The sequence below is a fragment of the Lithobates pipiens genome, unplaced genomic scaffold, assembly GCF_037356315.1.
Source record: "Lithobates pipiens isolate NorthernLeopardFrog02 unplaced genomic scaffold, aLitPip1_a1.2 Scaffold_22, whole genome shotgun sequence".
NCBI lineage: Eukaryota > Metazoa > Chordata > Amphibia > Anura > Ranidae > Lithobates > Lithobates pipiens.
This window is the reverse complement of record NW_027507784.1, coordinates 276,979,424-276,997,963: the sequence shown is the minus strand read 5'-3', so window position 1 is coordinate 276,997,963 and position 18,540 is coordinate 276,979,424. Positions and strand designations below refer to the sequence as shown.

The window sequence follows — 18,540 nt, the reverse complement described above, 5'->3', positions numbered from 1 at the left end:
GCAACAGGATTTGGCTTGGTTGTTAGAGTTGCGTTTGGCAAGAACTGGAATCGTTGCGCCGATGCTGCGACTAGACTCGAATCCTCCGTAGATGCGACTGAGAGGCTCATATATGGGATCCGACCGTATCGCTGAGGATATGGCTGGGTTCGGATTGATTGAATTGTGATGGTGGTTGAAGGGGGTGGTGATTGCCAATGATCCGAAACATAGAAGCGAAGTTGCGACTAGATTCGAATCGGCCGTAGATGCGAGGCGACTACAGGGCTCGTATGACAGATCTGCCCGTATTGCCGATGATATGGCCGGGTTTGAATCGACTTAATGGTGATGGTGGTTTGAAGGGGCTTGTGATTGCCGAGGATCCGAAACATAGAAGCGAAGTTGCGACTAGATTCGAATCGGCCATAGATGTGAGGTGACTACGGGGCTCGTATGACAGATCTGACCGTATTGCCGATGATATGGCTGGGTTCGAATCAACTAAATCGTGATGGCGGTTGAAGGGGCTTTGTGATTGTCAAGGATCCGAAACATAGAAGCGAAGTTGCGACTAGATTCGAATCGGCCGTAGACGCGAGGTGAGTAAGGGGCTTGAATGTCGGATTTGACCGCATCGCCGTGAAGTGAACGGCTCAAGTAAACCCGCGTTGGGTAGAAAGCATGAAATACATGAAAGATGACATAGAAGGACTTACGGTGGCGTAAGTGCGACTTTTTGCAAAACGAACATGATAACGAACATGATAACGTAACCTGCAACAGCAACCTGCAACAGCGAGTGTGTAGCGGTCCGAGCGTGGGACAATCGATGAAGATATACGACCGATCTCAAAGGTACAACTACGTGGACACGCAGTGAGTTGGCAGAGTCAGCCTGTGCAATGCATTTGACACGAATCAGCTTAAAAAATGTATGAGATGAATCTGATATAAATTGGCAGTAAGGAGTATCTGATACGAATTGGTTGTAGAGTGTATGCCATTCCTACTGTGAAACCAAACACCTATCAACCACCCATCCCCCCAGGCTAGTCAAGTGCAGGAAAGACATCAGGTGGGTTTAATTACACCCCAATCAGCCACAGAAACCCATACAAACAATACCTGTTTATCTCAAAAAAGGATGAGAACAGTGAATCTTATAACTAGTGAAGCCTATGGCGAGTGATATTGGAGAACGACCGACAGCGTCTCGGAGGCTTGGATCTATGAATGAATTGTATGTTTGGTAGAAGGAATTTACGAATGTACTATGCCTGTGCCGAAAGATGTCGGGACATGAGTGTCAACAACTCAGAGGTAGGTTTTGCGAAAGGGGTGCAGGATAGTAAGCATGATAAGCCGCAATTTTTCACATGATTTGAAAAGATTCGGATACTACTTATCTGCGACCATGAACGGGAACCGCCGACGAAGACCACGAATGAAGAAGCCGAAGTGCACCTGCGATTGGACGCACAGATAGTCGACCGTGAGGAAGCTGAGAAGAGTCAACCCCTTGATGTGCAGTACCTTGCACTGGAACCAACACAGACTGTTGTGGGTGGTCTGATTATATACCCTCCGGGCTCCTCCCATAATTACGGGCCACCATACTGGCCCTCTTATATATATATATATATATATATAAATAGTTGTCGTTTTATTGTTCTCTCTATTCTGTCTCTATTGTTCTGCTCTTTTTTACTGTATTCTGTTCTGCAATGTTTTATTGTTATTATGTTATCTCATGTTTGCTTTTCAGGAATGTCATTTTTTATACTTTACTGTTTACTGAGTTTTATTGTTAACCATTTTTTTTGTTTTCAGGTACTCCATTCATCTGCAGCGCAGATCTATTTATCTTGACAGCAACAGCATTTGCTCCCACAATACATATAGCCGTGACTCCAGCACTGTAGGAGGTGATTTCACCACCACAGTTAAAGAGGAAGTAAACCCTGATGAGTTTACTTCCTCTTTCATTCCCTGCAAAGGCAAAGCATAATGGACTACTATGCATCGCATAGTAGTCCATTATGTGTCACTTACCTGACACAGGAGCCAGCGAAGTCGCCGCTGTCCCCTGTAGTCCGCCGCATCCATCTTCTTGGTGGGGTCTTGCAGCTCCGCCGCTGTCATTCCGCGAAGCCGCGATGACGTCACTCCCGCGCATGCGCACGGGAGCCGACACGCGTGGCAGCTCCGTCGTTGAGAATGCCACGCTCAGTGCGCCTGCGCACCGCTGTCTACGGCGCATGCGCCGTAGACAGCGGTGCCTGTTTTCGGGCAAATATCTCCTAAACCATATAGGTTTAGGAGATATTTCTTGGACCTACAGATAAGCCTTAATCTAGGCTTACCTGTAGGTCAAAGTGGTTTGTAAGGGTTTACAACCACTTTAAAAAAAAGAGCATACAGTATCTCACAAAAGTGAGTACACCACTCACATTTTTGTAAATATTTTTTTTATATCTTTTCATGTGACAACACTGAAGAAATGACACTTTGCTACAATGTAAAGTAGTGAGTGTACAGCTTGTATAACAGTGTAAATTTGCTGTCCCCTCAAAATAACTCAACACAGCCATTAATGTCTAAACCGCTGGCAACAAAAGTGAGTACACCCCTAAATAAAAATGTCCAAATTGGGGCCAAAGTGTCAATATTTTGTGTGGACACCATTATTTTCCAGCACTGCCATAACCCTCTTGGGCATGGAGTTCCCCAGAGCTTCACATGTTGCCACTGGAGTCCTCTTCCCCTCCATGACAACATCACGGAGCTGGTGAATGTTAGAGACCTTGCGCTCCTCCACCTTCCATTTGAGGATGCCCCACAGATGCTCAATAGGGTTTAGGTCTGGAGACATGCTTGGCCAGTCCATCAACTTTATCCTCAGCTTCTTTAGCAAGGCAGTGGTCATCTTGGAGGTGTGTTTAGGGTCATTATCATGTTGGAATACTGCCCTGCGGCCCAGTCTCCGAAGGGAGGAGATCATGCTCTGCTTCAGTATGTCACAGTATATGTTGGCATTCATGGTTCCTTCAATGAACTGTAGCTCCCCAGTGCTGGCAGCACTCATGCAGCCCCAGATCATGACACTCCCACCACCATGCTTGACTGTAGGCAAGACACACTTGTCTTTGTACTCCTCACCTGGTTGCCGTTACACACGCTGGACACCATCTGAACCAAAAAAGTTTGTTGGTCTCATCAGACCACAGGCCATGGTTACAGTAATCCATGTCCTTAGTTTGCTTGTCTTCAGTAAACTGTTTGCAGGCTTTCTTGTGCATCATCTTTAGAAGAGGCTTCCTTCTGGGACGACAGTCACGCAGACCAATATGATGCAGTGTGGGGCGTATTGGTCTGAGCACTGACAGGCTGACCCCCACCCCTTCAACCTCTGCAGCAATGCTGGCAGCACTCGTATGTCTGTTTCCCAAAGAGAACCTTTCGATATGACATGGAGCATGTTCACTCAACTTCTTTGGTCGACCATGGGACCATGGTGAGGCCTGTTCTGAGTGGAACTTGTCCTGTTAAACTGCTGTATGGTCTTGGCCACCGTGCTGCAGCTCAGTTTCAGGGTCTTGGCAATCTTCTTATAGCCTAGGCCATCTTTGTGTAGAGCAACAATTATTTTTTTCAGATCCTAAGGGAGTTCTTTGCCATGAGGTGCCATGTTTAACTTCCAGTGACCAGTATGAGAGAGTGAGAGCGATAACAGCAAATTTAACACACCTGCTCCCCATTCACACCAGAGACCTTGTAACACTAACGAGTCACATGACACAGGGAGACAGAAAATGGCCAATTGGGCCCAATTTGGACATTTTCACATAGGGACATACTCACTTTTGTTACTAGCAGTTTAGATATTAATGGCTGTGTGTTGAGTTATTTTGAGGGGACAGCAAATAGTGATGGACGAACTTCCCACGGAACGTTTTGCGAACGTGGACCGCGAACGCGGGCGATAGTTCGCGAACCGTAACTTTCGCGGCGGGCCCCATTGACTTCAATGGGAGGCGAACTTTGCAAACCTACAGGTCAAATTTGCAGCCACAAAATAATTACTAGCTGTGCACACATAGTCCCACCACATGGCCAATGACATAACACATGTATGAGGTAAATCTGGGATCGACAACTACAAGCATTCTTTTTTTATATGTGAAATTGTTGTGACAATTCAGGACTGTGGAGCGCATGAAGGCAATGGAGGAGAGGGAAGGTCAGGGTAGGCAAAGAAGAGGGTGCAGGAGATGATCACCAGCAGCGTGACATACAGCAATGACACCTGCACTGTGATAGAGTGATCTGACACCAGCACCATGATAGAGAGCACTGACATCAGCAGCGTGACATAAAGCACTGACAACAGCACCGTGATATACAGCACTGACACCAGCACCGTGATAGAGAGCACTGACATCAGCAGCGTGACATACAGCAATGACACCTGCACCATGATAGAGTGATCTGACACCAGCACCGTGATAGAGAGCACTGACATCAGCAGCATGACATAAAGCACTGACACAAGTACCGTGATATACAGCACTGACACTAGCACTGTGATAGAGAGCACTGACATCAGCAGCGTGACATAAAGCGCTGACACCAGCACCGTGATATACAGCACTGACATCAGCAGCGTGACATACAGCAATGACAAATGCACCGTGATAGAGTGATCTGACACCAGCACCGTGATAGAGAGCACTGACATCAGCAGCGTGACATAAAGCACTGACACCAGCACTGTGATATACAGCACTGACACCAGCACCATGATAGAGAGCTCTGACATCAGCAGCGTGACATACAGCAATGACACCTGCACCGTGATAGAGTGATCTGACACCAGCACCGTGATAGAGAGCACTGACATCAGCAGCGTGACATAAAGCACTGACACCAGCACCGTGATATACAGCACTGACACCAGCACTGTGATAGAGAGCACTGACATCAGCAGCGTGACATAAAGCACTGACACCAGCACCGTGATATACAGCACTGACACCAGCACCGTGATATACAGCACTGACATCAGCAGCGTGACATACAGCAATGACAAATGCACCGTGATAGAGTGATCTGACACCAGCACCGTGATAGAGAGCACTAACATCAGCAGCATGACATAAAGCACTGACACAAGCACCGCGATATACAGCACTGACACTAGCACCGTGATAGAGAGCACTGACATCAGCAGCGTGACATAAAGCGCTGACACCAGCACCGTGATATACAGCACTGACATCAGCAGCGTGACATACAGCAATGACAAATGCACCGTGATAGAGTGATCTGACACCAGCACCGTGATAGAGAGCACTGACATCAGCAGCGTGACATAAAGCACTGACACCAGCACCGTGATATACAGCACTGACACCAGCACCATGATAGAGAGCACTGACATCAGCAGCGTGACATACAGCAATGACACCTGCACCGTGATAGAGTGATCTGACACCAGCACCGTGATAGAGAGCACTGACATCAGCAGCGTGACATAAAGCACTGACACCAGCACCGTGATATACAGCACTGACACCAGCACTGTGATAGAGAGCACTGACATCAGCAGCGTGACATAAAGCACTGACACCAGCACCGTGATATACAGCACTGACACCAGCACCGTGATATACAGCACTGACATCAGCAGCGTGACATACAGCAATGACAAATGCACCGTGATAGAGTGATCTGACACCAGCACCGTGATAGAGAGCACTAACATCAGCAGCGTGACATAAAGCACTGACACCAGCACCGTGATATACAGCACTGACACCAGCGCCGTGATAGAGAGCACTGACATCAGCAGCGTGACATACAGCAATGACACCTGCACCGTGATAGAGTGATCTGACACCAGCACCGTGATAGAGAGCACTGACATCAGCAGCGTGACATAACGCACTGACACCAGCACCGTGATATACAGCACTGACACCAGCACCATGATAGAATACACTGACATCAGCAGCGTGACATAAAGCACTCACACCAGCACCGTGATATGCAGCACTGACACCAGCACCGTGATATACAGCACTGACACCTGCACCGTAAGCAGCCCCAGGAGGAAGTCAGCATAGCACAGGGATGGGGGGAGCCCCTCATAATGAGCATAGCACAGGGATGGTGGGAGCCCCTCATAATATGCACAGCAGAGGTACAGCCCCAGGAGGAAGTCAGCACAGCACAGGGATGGTGGGAGCCCCTCATAATAAGCAGCCCCAGGAGGAAGTCAGCACAGCACAGGGATGGTGGGAGCCCCTCATAATGAGCATAGCACAGGGATAGTGAGAGCCCCTCATAATGAGCATAGCACAGGGATGGTGGGAGCCCCTCATAATATGCACAGCAGAGGTACAGCCCCAGGAGGAAGTCAGCACAGCACAGGGATGGTGGGAGCCCCTCATAATATGCACAGCAGAGGTACAGCCCCAGGAGGAAGTCAGCACAGCACAGGGATGGTGGGAGCCCCTCATAATAAGCAGCCCCAGGAGGAAGTCAGCACAGCACAGGGATGGTGGGAGCCCCTCATAATGAGCATAGCACAGGGATGGTGAGAGCCCCTCATAATGAGCATAGCACAGGGATGGTGGGAGCCCCTCATAATATGCACAGCAGAGGTACAGCCCCAGGAGGAAGTCAGCACAGCACAGGGATGGTGGGAGCCCCTCACAATAAGCAGCCTCAGGAGGATGTCAGCATAGCACCGGGGTGGTGGGAGCCCATCATAATGAGCATTGCACCGTCAGCACAGCACAGGGATGGTGGGAGCCCCTCATAATGAGCATAGCACAGGCATGGTGGGAGCCCCTCATAATATGCACAGCAGAGGTACAGCCCCAGGAGGAAGTCAGCACAGCACAGGGATGGTGGGAGCCCCTCATAATAAGCAGCCCCAGGAGGAAGTCAGCACAGCACAGGGATGGTGGGAGCCCCTCATAATAAGCAGCCCCAGGAGGATGTCAGCATAGCACAGGGATGGTGGGAGCCCCTCATAATAAGCAGCCCCAGGAGGAAGTCATCACAGCACAGGGATGGTGGGAGCCCCTCATAATGAGAATAGCACAGGGATGGTGGGAGCCCCTCGTAATATGCACAGCAGAGGTACAGGCCCAGGAGGAAGTCAGCACAGCACAGGGATGGTGGGAGCCCCTCATAATAAGCAGCCCCAGGAGGATGTCAGCATAGCACAGGGATGATGGGAGCCCCTCATAATAAGCAGCCCCAGGAGGAAGTCAGCACAGCACAGGGATGGTGGGAGCACCTCATAATGAGCATAGCACAGGGATGGTGGGAGCCCCTCAAAATATGCACAGCAGAGGTACAGCCCCAGGAGGAAGTCAGCACAGCACAGAGATGGTGGGAGCCCCTCATAATGAGCATAGCACAGGGATGGTGGGAGCCCCTCATAATATGCACAGCAGAGGTACAGCCCCAGGAGGAAGTCAGCACAGCACAGGGATGGTGGGAGCCCCTCATAATAAGCAGCCCCAGTAGAAATATGACACCGCTCAACCTCTTCAAACAGGAGGGTACGGGCATATAGTATGGTGTGCTTTTTTTGGACAAGGAAGTGAGCCAAATGAAGAAAGAAGGTCTGTGTGCTCGATTAAAAAAATAGTTTATAGACATATACATGGTCTACTGGTCACATGTGTTGAATTCCTCAGAGATCCATGCCTCATTCATTTTTAGAAATGTGAGGTAGTTAACACTCTCGTGAGCCAAGCGAGTACGCTTATCGGTCACGATCCCCCCTGCTGCGATGAACGTCCTTTCGGACAGGACACTGGACGAGGGGCAAGCCAACAGTTCGATTGCAATTTGGGCAAGCTCTGGCCAGAGGTCAAGCCTGCCCACCCAGTAGTCCAGGGGTTCATCACTCCTCAGAGCGTCCACATCGGCCATTAACCCGATGTAGTCAGACACCTGACGGTCTAGGCATTCCCTGATGCTGGATCCGGATGACACCCGTCGATGGGTCGGCTGAAAGAATGACCTCATATCCGAAGTCACCAACACATCTTCAAACCGGCCTCTTCTTGCAGGCGCTGTTGGATTGGTACCCGCAACTCCTTCTCTGGGAGTGGGAATTGCTCCTCTGCCAGCGCATGCAGCATTTCTCGAAGCAAGGCCTGGAAGTGCTCCATTCTGACAGCCCTCTGTGACGGCGGTAACATTTCCGCCATTTTGTGTTTGTACCGGGGGTCTAAGTACGTTGCCACCCAGTACTGGTCCTTGACCCTTATACTTTTTATACGGGGGTCCCTATTAAAACACTGGAGCATGAAGGCCCCCATTTGCACTAAACTGGAAGCGGTGTGGTGGCCTGGCTCCTGCTCATCATCCAGGATAATGTCATCCATTCTCCTCTCCCCATCCACGCACAACAACAGGGATCCCAGAAAAGTTTAAAGCATGCTTTTCTTGCTCCTCCTCATCCGCCCCGGGACCATCCTCCTCTGACTCCACTTCAGACTCCTGTTGTTCACTTGTCTCAGATAAAGTAGCCCCCCCTTGGGAATTCATCCAGCATTGCGACTTCCTCATCTTCCCGCTCCTGCTCCTCCACAGCTTGATCAATGACACGACGCAATGCACGCTCCATAAAGAAGGCATAAGGTACCATGTAACTGATGGCACCATGGCTGCGGCTGACCAGTTTGGTGATCTCCTCAAATGGCCGCAGAAGTCTGCATGCGTCGCGCATGAGCAGCCACTGGCACAGTGAAAAAAAAACAGCTCCCCAGAACCTGTTCTGCCACAGTGTTCATACAGGTAGACGTTAACTGCACGTTTCTGCTGAAGCAGCCTATCAAGCATATAGAAGGTTGAGTTCCATCGCGTCGGGCAATCGCAAATAAGACGTCTGATCGGCAGATTGTGTCGCCGCTGAATGTCAGCAAGGCGAGCCATGGCCGTGTAAGATCTTTTGAAATGGGCCGAGATTTTCCTTGCCTGCCGCAAGATGTCCTGGACCCCAGGGTATTTGACAACGAATCGCTGCACGACCAAGTTTAAGACGTGTGCCATGCATGGCACGTGCGTAATTTTGCCCTGTTTCAATGCGCTAAGCAGATTGGCACCGTTGTCACATACCACTTTACCAACTGTCAAATTGAGAGGTGTTAGCCACTGATCTGCCTGTGAATGCAAAGCTGAAAGGAGTGCCGGGCCAGTGTGGCTCTTGGCTTCCAGGCACAACAGACGCAGCACGGCATGGCAATGTCTCACCTGGCATGTCGAATAGGTTCTGGGGAGCCTGGGCGGTGCAGCGGAAGAGACGCTAGCAGCGGAAAAGGAGGAGTCAGTCAGTAGGAGGAGGAGGAGGAGAAGAAGTGCCAGGCCTGCATGCAATCCGTGGCGGTAAAACCAAATCTACACGGGTGCCACAGGTTACATGCTTGACAGCCATCAGAAGGTTCACCCAGTGGGCAGTAAAAGTGATATACCTTCCCTGCCCGTGTTTGCTAGACCACGTGTCTGTGGTCAGATGTATCTTGGCTCCGACACTGTGTGCCAGAGATACATTCACTTGCCGCTGAACATGGCCATATAGCTCTGGGATGCCCTTCTCTGAGAAATACTTCCTTCCTGGGACCTTCCATTGTGGTGTTCCAATGGCCACAAATTTTCGAAAGGCCTCCGAGTCCACCAGTTTTTATGGCAGTAGTTGGCGGGCTATCAGTCAAGCCGTCAACCGTTGGGCAAGAGGGTTATCCGGCATCAAAATTTTTTTATGCTCGAACATTAGGCCCACGGAAGCCTGCCTTTTTGCAGAAAAACGTGAGCTTGGCGTGATGGAAGGTGGAGTGGAGGACAATTGTGAGGAGAGAGGAGAAGGGGAAGTAGAAGACGAGGCTGGACGGTGAGAGCCTGGAGTGTGGCTTTGTGTGTTCCGTTGCTCCCACTGGGCTCGGTGATGGCTGCTCATGTGCCTTCTTAAGGCGGTCGTCCCTAGGTGAGTGTTGGGCTTACCGCGACTAATGCGTTGACTGCAAAGATTGCAGATGGCAACGCTATTGTCAGCAGCGGACACGTTAAAAAAAGCCCACACTGCGGAACCATGTGCTGGCGTCCTGGGAGCCCCAGATGTGACCGTACATGGTCGATGACTCGCTCCTGATACATTAGCAGTCTGCTTTGTCCCTCCTGTGCAATGTAAGCTATTCCTGCTTCTCCTCCCTATCTGCTGGTCCATATCTCCCTCTGAACTCCCCTCCTCTTCCTCTCTTGTGGGCACCCACGTGACATCACTAGACACGTCATCATCGACGTCACCTTCCCCACCACTATAAGTAGAGATCTCGGAGTAGGCAGCAACACCAGGGACCAACCTCCTCCTTGGGCTGATCTGGGTACTGTCGTCAGACTGCTAAGTGGCGGTTGTTGCTACCGCCTCTTCCTGATCCAATGCCAAGAGTGGCTGCGCATCAGAAATATCTTGATATGGATCGGAAAATAATTGCTGTGACTCAAGCGGAAGGTATGTGGTGGTGGTGGTGTTGTTGGTGGTAGTGTCTTTGGGGGTGCACATAGCAGAGAGTGAAGAAGAGGGTGCAGATCGAGAGGATGAGGAGGGTGCAGAAGAGTAAGGCTGAGTGAGCCACTCAACCAAGTCTGGTGCACCCTTTAAAGTAATTCAACGCACCTTCTGAAACTTCCCACTTTGGCTCAAGTCTGTTGCTCCTGCCCTACCCCTATCACCCCTGCGGAAGGGCCTGCCTCTTCCTCTGCCTGTCCTTTTTTTAAATGACCCTGTGACAAAACTCTCAGTCCCTATACTGATAAAGGACTGCTGCAGTATAGGGCAGCAGTCAGCAGTAGTGCACCTCAACCCTATATATTTTGGACCTATACCAGTCCTTAAGGAATAGCAGACTGTACCTCACTCAACCGTATGTACTGTAGTACCCTATACCTTACCAGTCCTTATAAGGACCTTTGTGGAACTAGTAGGTTGTGAATGATTAGCAGACTGTACCTCAGTCCCTATACTCATAAAGGACTACTGCAGCAGAAGGGCAGCAGTCAGCAGTAGTGCACCTCAACCCTATATATTGTGGACCTATACCAGTCCTTAAGAAATAGCAGACTGTACCTCACTCAACCCTATGTACTGTAGTACCCTATATCTTACCAGTCCTTATAAGGACCTTTGTGGAACTAGTAGGTTGTGAATGATTAGCAGACTGTACCTCAGCCCCTATACTGATAAAGGACTACTGCAGCAGAAGGGCAGCAGTCAGCAGTGGTGCACCTCAACCCTATATATTGTGGACCTATACCAGTCCTTAAGGAATAGCAGACTGTACCTCACTCAACCCTATGTACTGTAGTACCCTATACCTTACCAGTCCTTACAAGGACCTTTGTGGAACTAGTAGGTTGTGAATGATTAGCAGACTGTACCTCAGTCCCTATACTGATAAAGGACTGCTGCAGCAGAAGGGCAGCAGTCAGCAGTAGTGCACCTCAACCCTATATATTGTGGATCTATACCAGTCCTTAAGGAATAGCAGACTGTACCTCACTCAACTCTATGTACTGTAGTACCCTATACCTTACCAGTCCTTATAAGGACCTTTGTGGAACTAGTAGGTTGTGAATGATTAGCAGACTGTACCTCAGTCCCTATACTGATAAAGGACTGCTGCAGCAGAAGGGCAGCAGTCAGCAGTAGTGCACCTCAACCCTATATATTGTGGACCTATACCAGTCCTTAAGGAATAGCAGACTGTACCTCACTCAACCCTATGTACTGTAGTACCCTATACCTTACCAGTCCTTATAAGGACCTTTGTGGAACCAGTAGGTTGTGAATGATTAGCAGACTGTACCTCAGTCCCTATACTGATAAAGGACTACTGCAGCAGAAGGGCAGCAGTCAGCAGTAGTGCACCTCAACCCTATATATTGTGGACTAGGGATGAGCTTCGTGTTCGAGTCGAACATACGTTCGACTCGAACATGGGCTGTTCATCATGTTCGGCGAAGTCCGAACATTTTGGTCCGTTCGCGCCAAATTCGTGTGACGCTCACGGCCCACAATGCACTGCGATGGTGCAGTGCATTGCTGGCTCATGATTGGCCAAGCATGCACTGTGACCCCGCATGCTTGGCCAATCGCAGCCCCAGCAGCGAGGAGAGCCATGATTGGCCACAGGCAGGATGCCTGTGGCCAATCATAGCTCAGGCTGTGTAGTGCACGCCCCACACTATATAAGGCCGCCAGCGCGGCGGCCTTGTGTAGTGTGTTGGCGTCTGAAGCAGTGGGTGTTCTGTGTACCTTCAACACAGTACACACCGATCGCTTTCGGCCGATTTTCGATCTTGCTGTTGTGTAGTGGTTGTTGTCTGCGTGCCCTGACCGCAGTATACACCGCTATATTCACCTCACCTATATAGCTAGTGATCTATCTTTTATAATAGAGCTTGCAGTCAGTAGTGTTAGGAGCTAGTGCGTGCTGTCTGCGTGCTCTGTACCCAGTACATACCGCTATATCCACCTACATAGCTGTTCTCTATTTGAGCCCATTTGCCATCTGCAGGAGTTATTGGAAGTTGTGTGTGCCTCCAGCACAGCACAGTATACATCTGTATATACCCCTTTATCTCTGGTGTTCTATAATAAAGGCATCTGCAGGAGTTAGTGGGTGTTCTGTGTACCTTCAACACAGTACACACCGATCGTTTTCGGACGATTTTCGATCTTGCTGTTGTGTAGTGGGTTACTTTTTACCAAAGATATGTAGCAGTATACATCTTGGCCAAAATTTATGAAGAAAAATTATTTGCAAAATTTTGTATCAGAAACAGAGAAAATGCATTTTTTTTAACAGAATTTTCAGTTTTTCTCATTTATAGCACAAAAAATAAAAAACCCAGCGGTGATTAAATACCACCAAAAGATAGCTCTATTTGTGTGAAAAAAGTACACAAATTTCATATGGGTAGAGTGTTGCATGACTGCATAATTGTCATTCAAAATGCGAGAGCACCGACAGCTGAAATTTGTTCTATAATAAAGGCATCTGCAGGAGTAAGTGGGTGTTGTGTGCCTCTAGCACAATATACACTACCCAACTGGCTGTGTTTGATGGCACAGTGGCAGCCTTTGATGGCAAAGTGGCTGCGTTTGATGGGTTTTTTATTTTTATTTTATTTTTTAAAGTTTGTTTGCGCCCCCCTAAAAAATTTTAACACCAGCCGCCACTGAATAAAACCAAACACATTAAACCTCATAAATAATACAATATGGCACAAATTATTTTCATTGGAGTATTATGGTCACAGCTTTATTAGTTAAAAGATCATAACAATAACATGATTTAGACACCATTCTTTAAAAACATACAAGAATTCTGACACAACCATTTAAGCCAGGTCCTTGACAATGCCACCCAATACCATGTTCTGTTTTAAGCCTGTACTGGTTGATGCCATCAGCCCAATTTTTCTGCCCCTGTTTAACAGGGGCGTTTAAGTACAATTTTTGATGCAATGCTTTGCAGCAGGGCTAATTCCTGCAATAAAACTAGAGTATATGGAAGAGGTTGCAGTGTGGTGGCACCAGCACCAGTGCCTAAGGCCCAATTTTTCTGCCCCTGTTTAACAGGGGTGTTTAATTACAATTTTTGATGCAATGCTTTGCAGCAGGGCTAATTCCTGCAATAAAACTAGAGTATATGGAAGAGGTTGCAGTGTGGTGGCACCAGCACCAGTGCCTAAGGCCCAATTTTTATGCCCCTGTTTAACAGGGGCGTTTAATTACAATTTTTGATGCAATGCTTTGCAGCAGGGCTAATTCCTGCAATAAAACTAGAGTATATGGCAGAGGTTGCAGTGTGGTGGCACCAGCACCAGTGCCTAAGGCCCAATTTTTCTGCCCCTTTTTAACAGGGACATGTAATTACAATTCTTGATATAATATTTCACAGGAGGGCCCCTTCCTGTGCCCACCCAGAGTAACGGTGAGGACTTATAGTGTTGTGGCACCAGCACCACAACCACCAAAGGTCAATTTTTCTACCACTGTTCAACAATGGCATGTAATTACAATTCTTGATATAATCATTCACAGCAGGGCGCTCCAGCGCCCACCAAGAGTCACTTTGAGGGCTTACAATGTTGTGGCAAAACCAACACCTTGTTCCGCCATTTCTGCAGAGCATATAGGGCAGGCCCCTACTTTCAAACATCCAATTTACAAACATCTCCTACTTGCAAACGGAAGGAGACAACAGCAAGTGAGATGAAAAAAGATGGACGACAAAACAAATTATACAGGGGTGATAACCCTTCCCTATGTTTTCCAAAAAGCTTAAAAATATTTTTTTTGACTGGAGCTACACTTTAAAAATGTACCAGTTGAAAATTACAAACAGATTCAACTTAACACAACAAACCTACACAGTCCCTGTCTTGTTTGCACCGCCTGTATACTGCTGTTCTGAGTATATAGGGCCTGGGGGCCACACGCATTTCCTTTTTTTAATATGGGTACAGGGTTCCCCTTAATATGCGTACAAGACCCAAATAGGCTGGTAATGGGCAGGGAGGGCTACCCATGCCATTTTTCTCAATGATTTTCAACCATATTGCAGGAACCAGATATAACATTAAAACCGCAAGCAGTTTTAAATGGTGTTATTTCCGTTTAATGTCATTTTGTGCAGGGACTGTTCTAAACACGGGAAACACGTGGCACTTCACAGGCATACTACAGTCACCCCCCAGGCACCATATTTAAAGGAATATTTCACTTTTTTTTTCACTTAAATCGTCATTAAAATCAGTGCTCCCGCCAAAACTGCCATTTTTAAAAACATTTTAGGCATTGACCCATGTCCCCTGGGGCAGGAGCCAGGTCCCCAAACCCTTTTTAGGACAGTATCTTGTATATTAGCCGTTAAAATTAGCACTTTTAATTTCGAACGTTCGAGTCCCATAGACTTCAATGGGGTTCTAAAGTTCGTTCGAATTTGGGGTCCGTTCGAAAGTTCTGGTGCGAACCGAACCGGGGGGTGTTCGGCTCATCCCTATTGTGGACCTATACCAGTCCTTAAGGAATAGCAGACTGTACCTCACTCAACCCTATGTACTGTAGTACCCTATACCTTACCAGTCCTTATAAGGACCTTTGTGGAACTAGTAGGTTGTGAATGATTAGCAGACTGTACCTCAGTCCCTATACTGATAAAGGACTAGCAGAAGGGCAGCAGTCAGCAGTAGTGTACCTCAACCCTATATATTGTGGACCTATACCAGTCCTTAAGGAATAGCAGACTGTACCTCACTCAACCCTATGCACTGTAGTACCCTATACCTTACCAGTCCTTATAAGGACCTTTGTGAAACTAGTAGGTCGTGAATGATTAGCAGACTGTACCTCAGTCCCTATACTGATAAAGGACTACTGCAGCAGAAGGGCAGCAGTCAGCAGTAGTGCACCTCAACCCTATATATTGTGAACCTATACCAGTCCTTAAGGAATAGCAGACTGTACCTCACTCAACCCTATGTACTGTAGTACCCTATACCTTACCAGTCCTTATAAGGACCTTTGTGGAACTAGTAGGTTGTGAATGATTAGCAGACTGTACCTCAGTCCCTATACTGATAAAGGACTGCTGCAGTATAGGGCAGCAGTCAGCAGTAGTGCACCTCAACCCTATATATTGTGGACCTATACCAGTCCTTAAGGAATAGCAGACTGTACCCCACTCAACCCTATGTACTGTAGTACCCTATACCTTACCAGTCCCTATAAGGACCTTTGTGGAACTAGTAGGTTGTGAATGATTAGCAGACTGTACCTCAGTCCCTATACTGATAAAGGACTACTGCAGCAGAAGGGCAGCAGTCAGCAGTAGTGCACCTCAACCCTATATATTGTGGATTTATACCAGTCCTTAAGGAATAGCAGACTGTACCTTACTCAACCCTATGTACTGTAGTACCCTATACCTTACCAGTCCTTATGAGGACCTTTGTGGAACTAGTAGGTTGTGAATGATTAGCAGACTATACCTCAGTCCCTATACTGATAAAGGACTACTGCAGCAGAAGGGCAGCATTCAGCAGTAGTGCACCTCAACCCTATATATTGTGGACCTATACCAGTCCTTAAGGAATAGCAGACTGTATCTCACTCAACCCTATATACTGTAGTACCCTATACCTTACCAGTCCTTATAAGGACCTTTGTGGAACTAGTAGGTTGTGAATGATTAGCAGACTGTACCTCAGTCCCTATACTGATAAAGGACTGCTGCAGTATAGGGCAGCAGTCAGCAGTAGTGCACCTCAACCCTAGTCAAGTATAATATTCTTTCTATATTTGGAAGAAAGAATATTATACGCGTACAAGCCTATTACCATACCAGTCCTGAAAAGAACCTTTGTGGACCTAATAGTAACAGCTACTGATTAAACTGACTGTCCCTCACTGCCACACACAGCTTCCTGCCTGTCCCTATTTAAACTGACAAAACACATGCTGCTGGAACAATAACTTGAATAGCACTCAAAACTATATCCTGTATTACTTTACCATACCAGTCCTGAAAAGGACTTTTGTGGACCTAATAGTAACAGCTGATGATTAAACTGACTGTCCCTGCTGCACACAGCGTCCTGTCCCTCTCTCTAGACTGACAAAAGACAGGCTGCTGCAACAATCACTAGCACAGCAGTGCCTCAAACCTGTATCCTGAACTACACCTAACACCTATACCAGTCCTGAAAAGAACTGTTGTGGACCAAATAGCTAGCGATTTGGGTCACTGCAGTCTCTCCCTGCTCCACACAGCAACCTCTCCCTATAGTGACATACTAAAGAATGTAAAATGGCCGCCGGATCGGGTCTATTTATAAGTTAGGGGGAATGTCCAAGTGTCCATGTGCTGTAATGTCTCAATTGGCTGTCCTGTACCCCATGATGGATGTGTCATCATAGGTCAAATTTCTTTTACACAGTAAACACGGAAGTCTGCTGGGCGAACTGCGGCAATAGGCGATCGGGGGGACGGCGAACAGCCGAAATTCGCCGCGAAACGACCGCCGGGTGAACCGTTCGGCCATCCCTAACAACAAATTGGCACTGTTATACAAGCTGTACGTTCACTACTCTAAATTGTAGCAAAGTGTCATTTCTTCAGTGTTGTCACATGCAAAGATATAATAAAATATTGACAAAAATGTGAGGGGTGTACTCTATTTTGAGAGATACTGTATATGCCGAAGCATGGGGGCACAGGGGTGAAGGAGCGATTTGCTCCTATCTTTTGGTGCGGATGCCCCCATACTTTGGCATATATATATATATATATATATTTTAGGCACAGATTGCGTTAAAAATGTTTTATTTTTTAATTTTTTTTTTCATTTGCTTTGCAGGTATGGTATGTCTTACTGTGATACTGTAATGTTACTTTGTTTTATTGTTAACCATCAATTGCTTAGCAGGTACACCATTCAGTTGCAGTGCGGATTTATTTATCTTGACAGCAACAGCGTTTGCTCCCACGATACATGAAGCCGTGACTCCGGCGCTGTAGGAGGTGATTTCACTACCACAGTTAAAAACAAAATGTTGCATATATGCCCATCATTAGAAGTGGGTGGATGAAGGGAGGTATTCTAATGGTGGGCATACCCACCGATCAATCTCTTTTTTTTTGTTCAGCCCACTGGCTGCATGAAAAAAAAAAAAATACAATATATGTCCAACAAGGACCAGCAACGTACTGGTATGTTGCTTGACTTTGAGTGGTTATACCAGAATGATGACTGCGGGTTTAGGTATCTTTCAAGTACATTCAAGTGTACTTCCAGTGTAAAGTGGATTTACCTTTCATAATAAACCCCAGTGTGTTTTAGTGCATTAAAATTTAAAAAATGCGTTTGAAAAATCAATGCGCAAAAACTGTGTGAAAAAAAAATGAAACACCCACCATTTTAATCTGTAGGTCCTTTGCTTTAAAAAAGATATAATGTTTGGGGGTTCAAAGTAATTTTCTTGCAAAAAATCATATATATATTTTTTTCATGTAAACAAAAAGTGTCACAAAGGGGATTGTCGAGTCCATAGAATATTTTATATTTTGGCACTAGTTGTCACTAAATTATATATTGCTCAAACATGCCATGGGCATATGTGAAATTACCCCCCAAAATACATTCTGTTGCTTCTCCTGAGTACGGGGATACCACATGTGTGAGACTTTTTTGGAGCCTTCAGGCTAAGGGTGTACATTTTTGGATTTCACTCCTCACTGACTATCACAGTTTTGGAGGCCATGGAATGCCCAGATGGCACAAAGCCCCCCCCCCCCCCCACAAATGACCCCATTTTGTAAAGTAGACACCCCAAGCTATTTGCTGAGAGGTATGGCGAGTATTTTGCAGATCTCGCTTTTTGTCACAACGTTTTGAAAATTGAAAAAAATAAAAAAAAGATTTTCTTTTCTTTCTTCATTTTCAAAAACAAATGAGAGCTGCAAAATAGTC

The 18,540-nt window shown here is 47.1% G+C and overlaps 1 protein-coding gene across 2 annotated transcripts in view; it reads right to left on the bottom strand.

Moving 5' to 3' along the window:
* The window catches only part of LOC143924667 (cytochrome P450 2K1-like), an 89,549-nt gene that overhangs the window by 50,427 nt on the left and 20,582 nt on the right, over nt 1-18,540 (bottom strand). The window lies entirely within an intron of this gene.